The sequence below is a fragment of the Protopterus annectens genome, chromosome 2.part2, assembly GCF_019279795.1.
Source record: "Protopterus annectens isolate FY-2018-M chromosome 2.part2, PAN1.0, whole genome shotgun sequence".
Taxonomy (NCBI): Eukaryota; Metazoa; Chordata; order Ceratodontiformes; family Protopteridae; genus Protopterus; species Protopterus annectens.
In genome coordinates this window covers 143,783,648-143,800,881 of record NC_056730.1, presented here as the reverse complement: position 1 = coordinate 143,800,881, position 17,234 = coordinate 143,783,648, and positions in this window count along the sequence as shown.

Sequence of the window (17,234 nt, the reverse complement as noted above, 5' to 3'; positions counted from 1 at the left end):
CAATTTTCCATAGCTTTATTGATTAAGGGAATTTGCCAGTATCCCTTTGTAAGATCCAGGGTGGCTAAAGAAATAGCCATCCATAGTCACTTATCAGCTCACTAACCAGGAACAAAGAGTGGATGTCTGAGATTTTATTAAGTCTCCAAATGTCAATACTAAAACAGAAAGTGAGGTCTCAATTTGGGACCAGCACTTGATTCTTCAGTTGCTCACTACTTTAAGCCTTTTATATCTCTTTTTGGTCTGCTTGTTTCTGGGCTTGGGGAGCCTTATGTGGTCTTGAATTAACTTTTTCTTCAGGGACTGTTTCTATGTGATGTTTGATAAGAGCTGTTCTCCGGTGCAACTATTTGCAAGTTATTTCTTAGAAAATCTATTTCTGTTCTTTAAAGGAGCTTGTGAGTTTCTTCTCTTTGATTTTTAAAAATGGTGTCAGCCACTATCACCCTAGGCATGTATAATCAGACAATATCATTGTAAGCATGGGCAATCAGCCACTATCACCTTAGACATGGACAATCAGCCACTATCACTTTAGGCAGTGACAATCAGCCACTATCACCTTAGGCATGGACAATCAGCCAATATCACCTTAGGCAGGTACAGTCAGCCACTATCACCTTAGGCAGGGACAGTCAGTCACTATCACCATAGGCAGATACAATCAGCCACTATCACCATACGCAGGGACAATCAACCACTATCAACAATGGCAGGGACAATCAGCCACTATCACCTTAGGCAGGAACAATCAGCCACTGTCACCTTAGGCAGGGACAATCAGTCACTATCACCATAGGCAGGTACAATCAGCCACTATTACCATAGGCAGGGACAGTCAGTCACTATCAACATAGACAGGGACAATCAATCACATTGAAAATCAGCCACTGTCACTGTAGGCATGGACTATCAGCTACTATCATCATAGGCAGCGACGATCAGCTATTGTCACAGTAGACATGGACAATCAGTCACTATCACCATAGGCAGGGAGAGTCAATCAGCCACTATCTACATAGACAGGGGCAATCAATCAGATTGAAAATCAGCCACTGTCACTCTAGGCATGGACAGTCAGCTACTATTACCATAGGCAGCGACAATCAATCAGCCATTGTCACCACAGACATGGACAATTGGCCACTATCACCATAGGTATGCATAACCAGCCACTATCACCTCGGGCTGGGACAATCTGCCACTATCACCATAGACAGGAACAATCAGCCATTGTCACTGTAATCATGGACAATCACCCACTATCACTTTAGGCAGGGACAATAATTGGCCACTATCACAGTACGTAGGGACAGTCAATCAGCCATTATCAACATAGGCAGGGACAATCAATCACATGGAAAATCAGCCACTGTCACCGTAGGAATGGACAATCAGCCACTATCACCATAGGCAATAACAATCGGCCACTATTACCATAGGCAGAGATAATCATTCAGCCATTGTCACTGTGGGCATGGACAATCAGCCACTATCATGTTAGGTAAGGACAATCATCCACTATCATAGTAGGCATGGATAATAAGTCACTATCACCACAGGCAGGGACAATTGGCCACTATCACCATAGGCAGGGATAATCAATCAGCCATTGTCACCATAGGCAGGGTCAATTGACCACGATCAACATAGAGATGGATAATCAGCCACTATCAACATAGGCAGGGACAATTAATTAGTCACTGTCACCGTAGACAGGGACAACCAGCCACTATCACCTTAGGTATGGACAATCAGCCACTATCACCTTAGGCAGGGACAATCAGTCACTATCATCATTGGCAGGGACAATCAGCCACTATCACCTTAGGCAGGGACAATCGGTCACTATCCCTATTGGCAGGGACAATCAATCAGCCACTATCAACTTAGGTAGGGACAAGCAATCAGCCACTATCACCACAGGCACATAGGCAGGGACAATTAATCAACCACTATCAGCATAGTCAGGGACAATCAGCCAATATCACCTTAAGCAGGGACACTCAGGCACTATCACCTTATGTGGGGATAATCTGCCACTATCACCTTAGGCAGGGATATTCGGCCACTATCACCTTAGGCAGGGATATTCGGCCACTATCACCATAGGCAGGGGCAGTCAGCCACTATCACCTTAGGCACGGGCAATCAGCCACTATCACTATAGGCAGGGACAATCAGCCACTGTCACCATAAAGCAGGGGCAATTATCCTCTATCACCTTATGCAGGGACAAAATACAGTTGTGTACACTTACCATAAATGTAGATGTTTGAGTGTATTCACTTTTGCAGTCAACACATTTGGGTTATCCCTGCCAGGGTAGCCCTCGCCAGGCCAAAATACCAGTGGTTTAGTATTTCTGCATTGGTTGCTGTCCCTTCAGGTCTGACGTCAGGTTGTCAGTAGTATAAAGTAAGGCAACCAACACCATTACATCAGTTTTTCTTGCCCTAACTGTCAGGAGCCCCAAGTGGGACACAGGTTTTGGTGGAAGAACCCCACCAATAGAAAGTAAATACCAATATGTCCCTTGTAAGGAGAGAGAAGAAAGAAGAGGGGGGTGGAGGGAGGGAAACCAGGACTGCAACACTGAATACACTCGAACATCTAGATTTATGGTAAGTGTACACAACTGTACTATGTTCTTCATGTTTCACTGTTGCAGTCATCACATTTGGGTTGATTCCCAAAGCTGAGGAAAAGGGTGGAGGCAGTCAATGAGACTAGGGGCTGGCTTGGCTGCCCTGCAAGACTGCAGTGGCAAACTCTGCCCTGGATTTGGAGAAGATAGGCAGGTGGTAATGTTTGGTGAAGGTGTGAACAGTAGTCCAGGTGGCAGCCTCTAGGATGTCCCTGGTGGGGACTCCTCTGAGGAAAGCTGCAGAGGTGGAGGCTGCTCGGGTGGAGTGAGTCCTGACCCCCTTAGGGGGAGGCTTTCCATGTTGCTTGTAACAGAAATGGATGCAGTGTCCTAGCCATTTGGAAATTGTTTGTTTCAATATGGCTTTGCCCTTTGCCCCTACTGCAAAGCTAACCAGCAATTGATCAGACTTTCTGAAGGATTTAGTCCTGTCTAGATAGAATCTGAGCTGTCTGTGCACATCTAAAGAGTGCAGGATTCTTTCCCCCTTGTTCTGTGGGTTAGGGAAAAAGGTGTGCAAATGAATGGATTGGTTGAGAGCCACACTGGACATCACTTTGGGCATGAAGGATGGGTTAGTCCTGAGGGAAACTCTATCAGCATGGAAGATGATGAAGGGCTCCACAGCCATGAGTGCTTGTAGCTCGGAGACCCTTCTGGTTGAAGTGATGGCCAGAAGGAAAGCTGTCTTCCAGGAGAGAAAATTTAACTCTGCTGAAGATGCTGGTACGAATGGGGGGTAGGGTGAGCTTTTCCAACACAAAGTTAATGTCCCAAGCTGGGGTAGGTACTCTTCTGGGTGGCCTCAAGTTGCTAGCCCCTCTTAGGAATTGTTTGATCAGAGGGTGTGAGAAAAGGGGCTGCTCAGTGGGGAAATGAGCAGAGATAGCAGAGGCATGAATTTTAATAAAGGAAAAAGAGAAACCACTGTGTAGCAGGTCAGTTAAGTAATCCAGGATAAGAGGGAGGGAGGGCTTTGCCGTATTGGCTCCCTTAGCTTGAATCCAGGTGCAGATTCTTTTCCATTTGTCAGCATAAGACTTTCTAGTGCTAGGGCATTTGGCCTCATGTATAACATCCAGAACCTGTTTACTGAGGTTGGCAGATTGATCTCTGGTTCGGGAATAAGCCAAGCTGCCAAACTGAGGGTCTGCAATTGGGGATGCATGAATTCTCCTTCCCTCTGGGTCAGGAGGGTTGGGATCTGAGTTAGATGCCTTGGTGGCAGTGGTGACAGGCTGCGCAGCAGTGGGTAACAGTGCTGGTGAGGCCAGTCTGGAGCAATAAAAATTGTCCTTGGTTTTTCCTCCCTTATTTTGAGCAGTACCCTGGGGATGAGAGGTAGTGGAGGAAAGGCATAGACAGATAGACTGACCCAGGGGAAGGAGAGGGAATCCACTTTCCAAGCCATGCAGTGATGCTCCCTGGTGCAGAACTTGTTGAGTTGATGGTTGGTGTGGGAGGCAAAGAGGCCGACCTTCAGGATGCCCCATTTCTGAGTTATTAGGGTGATGGTTCTTTTGTCTAGCTGCCACTCGTGTGGGTCCAGAAGATTTCTGCTTAAGTGGTCTGCCAGAGAGTTTAGAGAACCTGGCAGGAATTGTGCTAACAGGTGTAATTGCTTGGCAGAGGCTGTGTGCCAAAGAGTCATGGCCAGCCTGCATAGGGGGTAGGAGTGAGTCCCTCCCTGCTTGTTGATATACCATATCACAGTGGTGTTGTCTGTTTTGATCAGGAGAGCCCCTCGGGAGAGAAGGGGCCTGAAAGCTGCCAATGTGTGCTGGACAGCTAACATCTCTTTTTGGTTGATATGCAGATGAATTTGCTGTGGGCTCCATTGGCCCTGTATGCACCTGCCATCCAGGTGTGCACCCCAGGCATAGTCTAATGCATCTGTGGTGAGGGTCTGGGCAGCAGGGGGGGTTGAGAAAGGTGGTCCCTTGTTGTGGGACTATGCTGCTGCCCACCAAGGAAAATCTTTTCTGAGTCAAGGTATCATGGGTATAAGAGTTTCCAGGTCTTGAGAGTGTTGACACCAAAGGTTTTTTAGGTACCATTGAAGTTTTCTCATATGCAGTCTGGCATATGGAATGAGTAGAATGCAAGATGCCATGAACCCCAAAGCTTGCAGGATTTTCCTTGCAGATAAATGGGGTCTGGTGGCTAGTTGAGAGAAGTAGGCTGTCAGGTGAGTTTGCTTCTCTGGTGTAAGGAATGCCATCTGGGATGCTGTGTCCAGGCTTGCTCCCAGGAATATAATCCTTTGGGTGGGTACTTGTTTTGATTTCTTTTCACTGATTGTGTACTCTAGGGAGGTCTGTAGGGACTTTACAAAGGCCAGGTGCTTGAGCAGCTTTTCCTGACTGTCTGCCTGAATTAGACAGTCATCTAAGTATGGGTAAATTTGGATATTCCTTTGTCTCCAAAAGGCAATGACCGGAGCCAGACATTTGGTGAAAACTATGGGAGCAGTAAATAAGCCAAAGAGAAGTGTAGAGAACTGAGAGTGCAGAGATCCTGCCCTGAAACGTAGATAGTTCCTGCATGATTCCCTGATAGGAATGAGGAGGTAGGCCTCTTTTAGGTCTAGGGTGGCTAGCCAAGCATCCTTGGAGAGCATGGGTAGCAGTTGCTGGAGGGTGAGCATTTTGAATTTTGGTATCACCAGGAAGGTATTTGGAATGGATAGATCGAGGATGGGGCGCCAGGTGCCCTCTTTTTTGGGTACCAGAAAAAGTCTGGTGTAGAAACCTTGGCCTTTCTGTTCTGCAGGAACATGCTCTATTGCCCTCATGGAGAGCAGGGAAAGGACTTGCTTTTGTGCCTCTGCCCACTGGTTTGGAGGTAAATCTGGGAACCCTTTTGGAGTTGGAAGAGTGTGGAAGGAAAATTTGTATCCCTGGGACACAATGTTGAGGACCCAGAGGTCATTGGTAATGGTGGCCCAGGTGCTTGCGTGAAAGGAGAGTTTTCCTCCTAGGGGTAAGTGTAGGGGAGGAGAGTCATTGTGAGTTCTTACCATGAGGGGGTGGCTTAGAACTCCCTGTTTTTGAAGTGGAGGAATTCCACTGTTTTGATCTCTGCATTACCTGTGGCTGCTGTCTGGGGTGTCTGCTTCCATGGGGTCAGGCCTGATCTGACCTGGTGGGAGCAGGAAAGGACAGTGCTTGGAGGGGCAATGCCTGCTGAAGCTGGGTGGCTGGACCTGTAAGAAATCCTTAACTGTCTGCATAGATTTAGCTTTTTATTCCATCTTTTTTAAGACTTCCTCTGCCTTAGTGCCAAATAAGTTGTCTTTGTGCAAGGGTGAATCCAACAATTTAGATTTAGATTTAACATTGTCTGGCAAGGGCTGTTCCTTAAGCCATGCATGCCTTCTAAAGACAGAACCGGTGACTGCTGCCCTGCAAGAAGCTTCTAGGACGTCAAAACCACAGTGCAAGGTATGTTTAGTTACTTGACTTGCAGAATGCATTAACTCTTGTAACTCTTTAGATTCTGCAGAAGCAGGAAAGGAATACACTTTTTGTTTGAGGAGTTCCATGGTATATTGCTGAAATTTTAGCATATGGAACTGATAATTTAGTGCTCTGATAGCAAGAATAGCAGGAGTGTATCCTTTTTTACCCCATCTGTCTAGTGCCCGGGAATCCCTATCTGAAGGGGTGGGATTCTTAGTAGATGTTACTTTAATTCCTTTAGGCCCTTGAGAAATTATCTCATGGTCAGCAGTAGGGTTTTTAAAAAGAAATGTATGTGAGTCAGGGACTCTGTAATACCTGTCAGGTTTTCTGGGTACAGGAGGGAGGGTGTCAGGAGTCAAAACTGGATTCCAGGAAAACATTGTCCACAACATAAAGTACTGGGAGAATGGCCTGGGGTCTGTGCTGTGGAAGATCTAAGAATTCCCTGAGCCTCTTTTTAGACTGAGGGTAGTCCTGACATTCCCATTGGAAATGCTCCCTTAAGGTATGAAGGGTTTCCCCAAAGGAAAAGTCCTTGGGGGGAGAGGCTGAAGGAATGGAGTCCACTGCATTAGAATCCTCATAAGCAGAGAGGGCTTGCATGTGTTCATATTCAGATGCATCAGAGTCATCAGACTCCTATTCAGACAAAACTACTGGGGGCAGATCTCTTTTTCTTTTCGAATGGGTAACTTGGCTTCCCCTAATCAGCATGATAAGGTCTTCTGCCATTTTAAGCATTTAAAACTGAGGCAAGGAAGCAGGTACCTGAGATTGGGTTGTCGGTTTCTTGGATGTGGTTCATACCCTGGGCCTTAGGAACTGAGTAGTTTTCGAAAGAACAGTAGATGCGAAAGACGTCGCTGGTATGTGTCGAGAATCGGTAGTGTGAAGTACTTCCTCGGAAGCCGGTGCCTGCTCAGCGGCTCCGGACCCATCCAAGAGAGAGACAACCGCAGGATCCTATTCGAAGAAGAGTTTTGCGGCATATCAGACTCTGAAAGGGTCTTGGTAGCAAATTCACAAAAGCGGGCATCAGGGGCTGCGAAAGTGCCTCACTGAGGACCGGAGAACTGACGACTAGCTTAACAGAAGTGTTGTCAGTAGATTTGGACCTGTGTGGTCTGTCTCTGTCTTTATCCTTCCATTTTTTCAGAAGATCTGTTGTCAGATGGCTTACTGAAGCCATATTGGAATTCGAGGACTGTAAGTAAAAATATTTAGCTATGATAGGGGCCCAACTACGTATACTTCTGGCGTTGAACAAAGCACAAAAGTGACAGTGGGGGAAGTTGTGGTCTGGGCCTAAGCAAGTGACGCAGTAAGAGTGAAAGTCTCGGTGTGGTATTTGCTTTCCACAGGTGAGACAATTGTTAACTTTTTCTGACATCGGTTAGTGCAAGAAAAAAGGATCTCCAATGGGGTACTTAGCTTTAGAAGACTTCAGCTTCAGTTCGGAAGACGAAACTCAGGTAGCGGCCGACCGGCACTCATGCGAATTGCTTCTGCTTTGGGCTCCGTGGCAAGAAAGACTGAATTAATGGCGTCAGCTGTCTTACTTTATACTACTAATGACCTGATGCCACTCCTGAAGCAAGAGCAACCGACATAGAAATACTAATCCTCTGATATTCGGGCCGGCCGAGGGCTACCCTGGCAGAGATAACCCAAATGTGATGACTGCAACAGTGAAACACGAAGAACATCAACTGTTTTTCCTCTTCTTGATTTCTGACCTGTGATACTGCACTTGTCATACACACACACGCACACACACACACACACACACACACACACACACACACACACACACACAAACACACACACACACACTTGCACCTTACACACACTTGTGCCTCTCTTGATGGCTTCAAGTCATGTAGTACTTCAGAGAGAATTCCTAACTGCAGAGTTTTTTATGTTGTCACTGGTTCTGATAAAGTATGGGAGTTGTAATGCATGAAACTTTGCTGTCCTTTTAGCTGAGGTATTCAGACAGTAGTTAAAGAAAAAAACAGCGCCATAAACTGAAAAAATCTCACTGTCAGCTTTCAATGCTTTGTCTTTAACTGCTAAACTGAGAGTTTTGAATATATTTCATTGGGTTTTAAGAGACTATCAGAAGATGGGCAAACAGTTTTGTAGGATGTAATTATTTGTAAAAGAAAACTTCACCTAAGAAATCCAGAAACTAAAAAATGTATGTTTTTTTTATCATATGTTGAATTTCTACACAGTTCTAAAGCCTCAGCATTTATTCATTTATTTTTTTATACCTGTTTACCAGGGTAGTGCACTGATCAATAATAACCAATTTCAGGCTCAGCCTAGGTGAATTGCAAAACATTTTACAAACAAAAAATGCAAAAATGTAAGCGATAACAGTTGGAATCTTAATATCAGGCAACGTTTTGGTACTATTTTGTAATCTGTTATTCAAGCACAAAAATGGCCTGATATGGACTACCAAGCTAGCATGTAGTTCTTTGGTCTGGCTTCATTCTGCAATATATGTTTGTCCCCATAATGTGACACATCCTAGATGCAGTAATCATGGTGGCTTGTTTCTCCATTCACTTATTTATAATGGGAGCAGTGCAAGCCATTGTCTTTATAGACCAGCTCTAGAAACTGTGTCAGTATTTCTGTTGTACTGAATTTTCTAATTTCTGCTGATTTGTGTAACTTTCTGAAAAGCCTTACATTGTGCATTTAAATCTTATTCCAGACAAAGCAATTGATACTTAGATTTTCGTTAGGTAGGCAAAGCTGCAGTTCTAGCAAGTTTGCACATTATCTCCAACATGATCTGAATAAGCTGTAAGGAGGCTCTGCTCGGTTGTTTGTGACTAACAGCTGGCACTTCAGAGATGTGGTAAAGCTGATTCAAGCAACTTGTACTATTCAATGCTGTTATTAATTTTCTGTTGTTGTATGAATAGCAGCAATGCTTTACTGACCAAAAACAACAACACTTCCCATTTTGTATACTCCTGTATAGCACATGCTTTATAGCAATTTACTACTATCAGAAAAATATAGATTCAAGATTTAAAATTGTAGGTATTGGCTAACACTAAAAAATACAGAAAGTATGTGACCCCCGCCCCCCATGCCATGCATTAGCTGAGACAAATTCCTTTCCGAAACAGACTGAGAACTGAATAGAAAAGCACTGGCTGGGCCTTCATGATTGATGGTAGAGAATAAGGGAAATAAAGAAAATGGCAGGTATTGAAGGGGTCCTGGCATTAACTACATACAGACCATACAGGAAGAAAAGATAACTGGGGAATGAGGTTAGTTCAACTGAAGGATTGAACTGTCCATTAACTTCATCCCAGGTTTTGCTGTGTGGAATACAACTTGATTCATCAGCTTGAATCGTCAAACTAAATGAAGGCTTCTACCCTAAATATTTTCAGGTGAAGTAAGGGAAATGAAGGAGGGGATCCATCCGTGTCAGTACTGTGCCCAAGTTCTTAAAAAATTACAGTGCAGATTTGTTTGCTACATTCTTGTATCATTGTAACAATTGCCATCAGACAAACTACATGTGCTATAGTTTTATATTATGCAAATCAAGCTTAATTCATATACCATATGAGTGATTTTTTGACTGGTACATGCCATTGGGATAAAGAGGAAAGACCCCCCCACACACACACACACACACAAATACACAGATACACACACATGCATATTCATGAGCACATACAGTCGTACAACTGCACACTTTCCAAGGTATAAAAACAAAACTACATTTATCTTCTCAGTTGATGGTTGCGATGTCTGAGCTCTTGCACCTGCTCTAGCTGGAGTACAAACCAATGAGAACCCTGACCCCACTTTGCTTTGCATCGCCTACTTACATGATAAATGAAGTTACTAGGAGGACGGAGGGCTGTGTGAGTGGTAGCTATATTAGGCAGTGTAGAATGGGATGACAAAAAAAGGGAACACCAATGAGTTCTTTGCCTAAGGTACCATTTCACATATGGTCGGCCACAAAAGGGTGGAAATGATACAGCCGAGAAACTAGGAATGGATTGCAAGAGGTAGAACTATGTGGTGGCATTGATTTAACATTATAATGGTAAGATAGGTGATCAATCATCTCTGCCATGAGAAGCAAATTTATTAAATAATATGTGTTCCACAACAAAGTTTTTAGTCCTTATTTCTTTATGACAGTAAAAAAGCATTCAAGGCTAATGAAAATCATACAAGGAATAGGACATATTAACATAAGAGATGGTATATTAAGTTTAGGAACTGGTTTTGTGGAGTCTGCAGAGTATATAAAGATATATACCTGGGGTAGGCAGCTTGCACCTAAAAGCAAAGGAAGAATCAAGCAAGGCAATTGTGAACGATGTATTAAATAAGAAACTTGCAACATGAGAAGTACCAAACAGTAACAACATAAGGAGCGGAGTATTCCAGTGATGAAATGGTAAAGCTCTTTTAAGTATTAGACACGTGCATTGTTTACTGTACTTTGCAATTATACTTATAATTATGAGACAGCTACAAGGTTTACTGTACATTGTTGTACAGTAAACTAACAGCATAATACTATAATAATTTGTAATTAGACTGTCTACATTGTTTACTGTACAGTGTTGTACAGTAAATTCACAGAACATATTACTGTATTACTTTGTAATTATACTGTCTACATTGTTTACTGTACATTGTTGTACATTTACATTAAACTACACTGAACATAATACTGTATGGTCTAAGGAAAAAATCATCACAGATAAGTGACTGCATTACTTAGCTGTAAATGTTATCATGCAATAGCACAGTCTCAGTCACAGATGGCTAGCATATTGCACTTGCATTTTAAAAATATCTGCGGCTTATAGTATCTATTGCAGAAGGTAAGGGAGTTAAGAGGCAACAAAGTAAATACCCTGGCAGTTTTTTGATTAATGACATCCAGAATACACCTTAAATTTTAATACTACCGAGAGCTAGGCATATTCTAGGGGCACTGTCAAACAGGTTCATCCAGAGCAGAAGGGCAGATTTCATGTACATGTAGGTGACTATATGATGGGGGAACAGGAACCCAAAAAAGACCAGTTTATTATATCCAAAAAGTAGTCAAGCACTTTCATCTTATGTAAAGACTTCTTCAGAACTGCTAACAGTATTAGAACTGCACTTAATATAATGACACACATATCATATGACTAAAACCAACCAATGAATTAGTTTTGTATCATACATGTGATATGATAAAACACACACACACACACACACACACACACACACACACATATATATATATATATATATATATATATATATATATAATAGTTTAACAACTTTACTTCACCCTTCTAAACTTTTCAACTTTAACACAGAGGTGACTGAACAAAAATCATTCAAGCCAGGTGGGGTAAGGGCATCACACATTAAAATTCAAACCAATTCCTTTTTGTTAAGATGCTGTGTAAAAACCCCTAGGGTCACTTTCTATATAATCAATTACAACAAACTTAAAATCATGTACTGGAAAAGTGAAATGTGCCTAAATAGGGCACTGGTCAGTTTTCCTTTTTTGACATCATTTATGTGCTCATAAATTCTGTCTTTTAGTTTTGCGGTTAGTCTTGCCAATATAAAATAACTTACAACATTGACACAACGCCCATTACACTACCCCCTTAGAAAAACAAAATATTTTTAACAACAAATCTCCTACTGTTGATAATAAATGATTTGCAAACTAATATGTGTAGACACTGGTTACAATGTTGGCATTTGAACATAACTTTAGGCCTCTTTTGACTCTCACTCTCCCCTCTTCTTTCCAATAATTTTTGAAAGTTCTGCCCTCAACATTCTACCCTCAGGAAAGGTAGAACTTTCAAAAAATTATTGGAAATTATATCATACAAGTCACATATGGATCCAGTGCTCATACACTGCCCTAACATGATCTTATCAGTGCAGAAAACCAGAAATGACCCACAGGAGGCAAATAATAGACTGCCATTTAAAACAGTCCGATAACAAAACGGCAAAGAAACTTGAGAATCAGGCTGGGGTGTGTATAGTTGTTTTACTAGTTATAACATTTATTGTATCATTTATTTTATTATTCATGCGGGCATACTGAAAGCAGAGGTCCCTTTCTCAAAGGTAAACCAGGAATCGACTTTCTCATTGTCATATAGTAAGCAACAGATGGGATTAGAATTCAGGACGCACTTGTACAGGACAGCACCTACTGTTTCATGGGACAGCTTAGCTGCTCTTTTTTAGGTCAGTAATTAAATCACATATTGGGAGCTGTATACTGTTTCAGAATTTGCATCTAAACAAAGATAGCAAGGATGTAAACTATCTGCAGAGGGAATTAATGCAGCAGAATAAAGAACTGCAAGAAGTATCAAATTACTTAGATATGCATGTCCTCCCCGCGGTTGAGTGGCGTTCAAAAGACATGCGTGAATGGGCATGCCTTCGCCAAAGGTTGGGCATTGGGCTGGCAACTCGGCACCATAAAAATCTACTGCCAATCTTTAGCAGACCGGAGTTCCGCTGTAGTGACCCCTAACAGGGAAAAGCCGAAAAGACAAACATGCATTCTCCAAGACACTGTAAGGAAAGAAGGTGCATGGAAGACAAGGGCTGTCAAGCAATCTTGTATGTGAGGTGTATTAGTCCTTGGCATAGCTGCCAAGCATTCCTTTTATGATCCATAAGCTTTTCAGGTTAGAGTATTCAAGGTCTAACTTAAAAACAAAGTGCTCTAAGTACAGCAGTTTAAATTTCATATTCAAAACATCTAAATGAAAGTGAGCATTAATGGCAAACTATAATGATACACCACCTGGTCAAAGTGTGCTACATTTCTCCTGCAGGCTTCATGATAATTACTTTTGTATACTAATTTATTCTTACACATCATCTACTAATAATGGCTTCTTGTTTCTGTTCTATTCAAGCCTTTTGAATCCAAGGCAGAACAAAGACAGTTTATTGTTTTATGCTAAATATTCAACCAAGGACCCCAGCATTCCCTGGAAATTGTTTATACTACAGCATGTTCTAAATACAGCACAAGGTTGATGCGAACTACACATCTGAGCAAGTCTGCCAAAAAACTATCAGTCCTTGCAATGTGGGCTGAAAGCTGTGCATTCTTAAGCAATAATTTTTAGCTGTTATTTTTAGTGATACCTTGGAGGGGGGGTTATCTTACATTGCTGGGCATATAAAAGCAGAACCAACCAGAATACAAAACATTATTTGTAGTAGTCAAAATGTTATGATTAACTGAATGACAAAGGGTTTTAACTGACCTTGAATTACACTGTTCCTTCAAGCAAATTGCTGTACTGCTGACCTGTTTCTGAACCTTATTATTTGATATTAATACAGTTAATCTGTAATGAACATGCTACTGATGACTATTGCCAGGCAGTGTTACACTTCTGATCTACCAAAGTTCAAATGCACTTAAAAGATTTTAATGGAACCTATAATGTTTTAAGCACTAAAATGTGAAGCTCTGCAAAAATCACAAAATACATCCTGAAGACACTTCCTATTGAAGTTATTAGCCCTTTATACTGTGTGCAGGATGTGCACTTTTTTAGATGCAAGCTGCTTTGTTTCTGGTACTGCATATCTGTACTTGACTGGATTGGCAAAGTTCATGTGATATCGCATTCATCCTTCTTAGGCTGTCAATGCGCTAACTGAAGGTAGTGTATTGTTAATTAGTAAAACAGAATGACCTAACTTGCAAAAGTGAGCAACAGTGTAATTTCTTAGTTTATTTTGTCATGAAATGTTATGTCTGAATATAGTTAGTTTTATTTCAAACCATTTAGTTACCATGCAATTTACATTACTTATGTAAGCAATAATGCCCAATAGGGGAGGCATTATGGAATTGTGTCAGTCCATCAACAACCATTTCTGTAAATACCAGTAGAACAAGGTCAACTCAATGAAACAACTTTTATCAAAAGTTATGTTTCCTCTTTTACCCTCTGTTGTGCATCCTTGGAGTATGTATGCATGCATAAGTTCAGAGGTGTGTTGGGGGGGGGTCCCCCCGCATGGAATGGGGCAAAAAGCTTTCCTCTGATTTTCAGTAAATGTGATTTCAGTGAGTTATTTTCTGACGGTTGATATTCACTGACATGGTTGTCAATACATCAACATGTTTCTGGGATTACAGGGAAATAGTAAACTGCATAGGGGAGTTATGAGGCCCAATGCTGTAGGCAGAGTGTCTCCCAGTCTGAAAGGGCCATTATGCCCCTATAATACCCACCCTTGAGGCCATTATTGCACTTAGTAAATGGGCTATTTCTTAATTTGTTCTGCATTTGCTTTTTTATTAGTATATATGCCTATTATATATTTTTATCTAAAGTTGTTCCCCTGCCTAACATCTGCATATTGGAGAAGAATATGTAATTGTTGTTGGGCGAAGTATTTCACATCCAAAATATAAAAGTTATGCAGCAACAACTAAAAAGATAATTCATAAAGTCTACTTGGTAGACAAGACACAGCCCATCGCTGCACATACACACACACACACACACACACACACACACACACACACACACACACACACACACTATCCCCCGGATTCACTATTCTTCCTTGCAGGACTAGCTTAGTCCTGCACGGAAGCGGCTGTTTAGGAGCAGGACAGCAGCGCGCTATGCATATTAATGAAGGCACTCTGCCTGAGCTCCTAATCTTACATGGAGCGTGTAAGAGTGCAGGGGGCGTGTCTGAGAGCAGAGCTCTCAGAATATACATGCCCCTGCAATGAAGAACAGCAGAAAGCCCTAAAAGAATGGGCGAGACTGCTCATAGTTGTCCGCATACTCCCAGAAACATCCCACCACGTGTACAAGAGCAATAGTAAACACAAACAATATAAGGTAATAAACAGCCACTAGTAAAGAAACCAGTTCAAAAATGACTCAGCCAGTAAATACAAAACGCAGTTTATTGCACTAAAATAGCTGATAGATAATCAGATAGAAATAGAAATAATGTCCCAGTGGATAAAATGTTTTTTGTGACAACATATGGGGTTTACACAGAACAACTGGTGAAAATTATTATGACCCATTGGAACTATCTGACACAGGATTCTTTGTTGGGAGAACTTATACCACAAAGACCTATGGTGTCATATAGGCGGGGAAGAAGCATTAAGGATATGTTATTGCATTCTCAGTTTAAATTCATATTGAAAGGTTGAGAAAACCTACCCAAGAACTTCGCTTTAGAGCTTGTGGTCATTGTAGCATATGCAATTATACAGTATGCACTTTTGAAAATATAAATGGACAGAAGTACTATTTATGTGATAGTTATAGCTGTATGACAGAAGGTATTATATATGTACTTAAATGTGAATGTGATTTATTTTATATAAGAGAAACTAAATGTAGTTTTCGAGTTAGATATTTAGAACATTTAAGAAATATTAAAAATGTAAAAGTTGAAAGCCCTTTAGGGCTACATTTTAAAATGTACCATAAAAGTGATGCTAGTAAGCTAAAAGGTACTATTATGGAAAAAGTTCATTGTGCAAAGGGCACATGTTTAAAAAGAAAATTACAATATAAAGAAGCAATTTTTATTTTAAAATTTGATACTCTATACCCTAAGGGGTTAAATAGAGAGCTTAATTGGAAATGGCTCTTGCAATTAATTTTTTAATTGTTTTATTGGCTGTGTTTTTGTACATAACTGAAGATGTTGAAAAGTAGGGTTATACTCTGTTAAAGGTATTGACCGAGGTACTAGAGAGAAGAATTGTTCGTGTTTTATAGCTATTTAAGTGCAATAAATTGCGTTTTGGATTTACTGACTGAGTCGTTTTTGACAAACGATATAAGGACTTATTTTTTTTTTTTATGAAACAGATTAAATGTAACTGTAGGTGCGTGAGTTTGCCCATCGCTTAGCTATGGTTAAAGCAGTTTAAATGGCAGAAGAGGATAAAAAGGAAGATCTATGCAAATGAAGCAGTATAGCAATAGTGTAGTGGGCAGAGCATTCACCTTATGAGCACTCATTCCCGGTTCGAGTCCCACTGCACCACATTCCATTTTCCATGTCAAATCACGTTATGATCAATATTTTTAGTTGCATAACCTACTAAATAACATATATTTGTGAAATGGACTACTGCATTAAATGCAGATGTAAGGTGTCAGTGTCATAATGTTGCAAAGTCCACAGATAATCACAGGAATCAGGGATACAAATGAAAGGTAAAATGTGTAATGAACGATAACTCCATACAGCTTCCAAATCCCGCACCTTCCCAAAAACCATTAGACATTACTGTCTAAATTAGTGCAGTGGTAAGCGGGTGTAAGCACTAGTAAGCAAGTGTAAGCACTATTAAGCAGTAATAAGAGGGAGTAAGCATATGTAAGCACTAGTAAGTGGGTTTAAGCCCATTTGCATGGAGGTAAGCAATGCCTACACAGGTTAAGCAATTCAGAAGCTGAGTATTAGAAACTGTAACCGGAAGTTAGCAGTGCTTACCTCCAATGCAAACACGTGCAAAACCCGCTTACAACTGCTTAAAAGTGCCTTAATCGCTCTGTATCCAATGGCCCTTGTTCTGCCAGCAACAAAATAAACAGCCTTGGCAATTCTTGAACCCAGGACCCTGCACACCATAACCAAAGTGATTTACCACTAAGCCATGTCAGTGTCTAGATATATATAGAGAAATATATATCTATATATATATATATATATATATATATACATATATATACATATATGCATACATCTATATATATATATCTATCTCTCTCTCTCTCTCTATATATATATATATATATATATATATATATATATATATATGTAAGCATAAATATATATCTATATAGGTATATACAGATATACATCTATAGATATAAAAGGGAACATAAAAACATATATGTCCACATGCACCGTTAATGGGGTTGAGGGGGCCCAAACAACATACGTCTTGTACATATAGATACCCCCTCATAGCCAAATACATCTGCCCTGCAATACAATACCAACTGTTGCAGATCCCATAACCAGGACCTGCACAACATGGGCAAAAGATG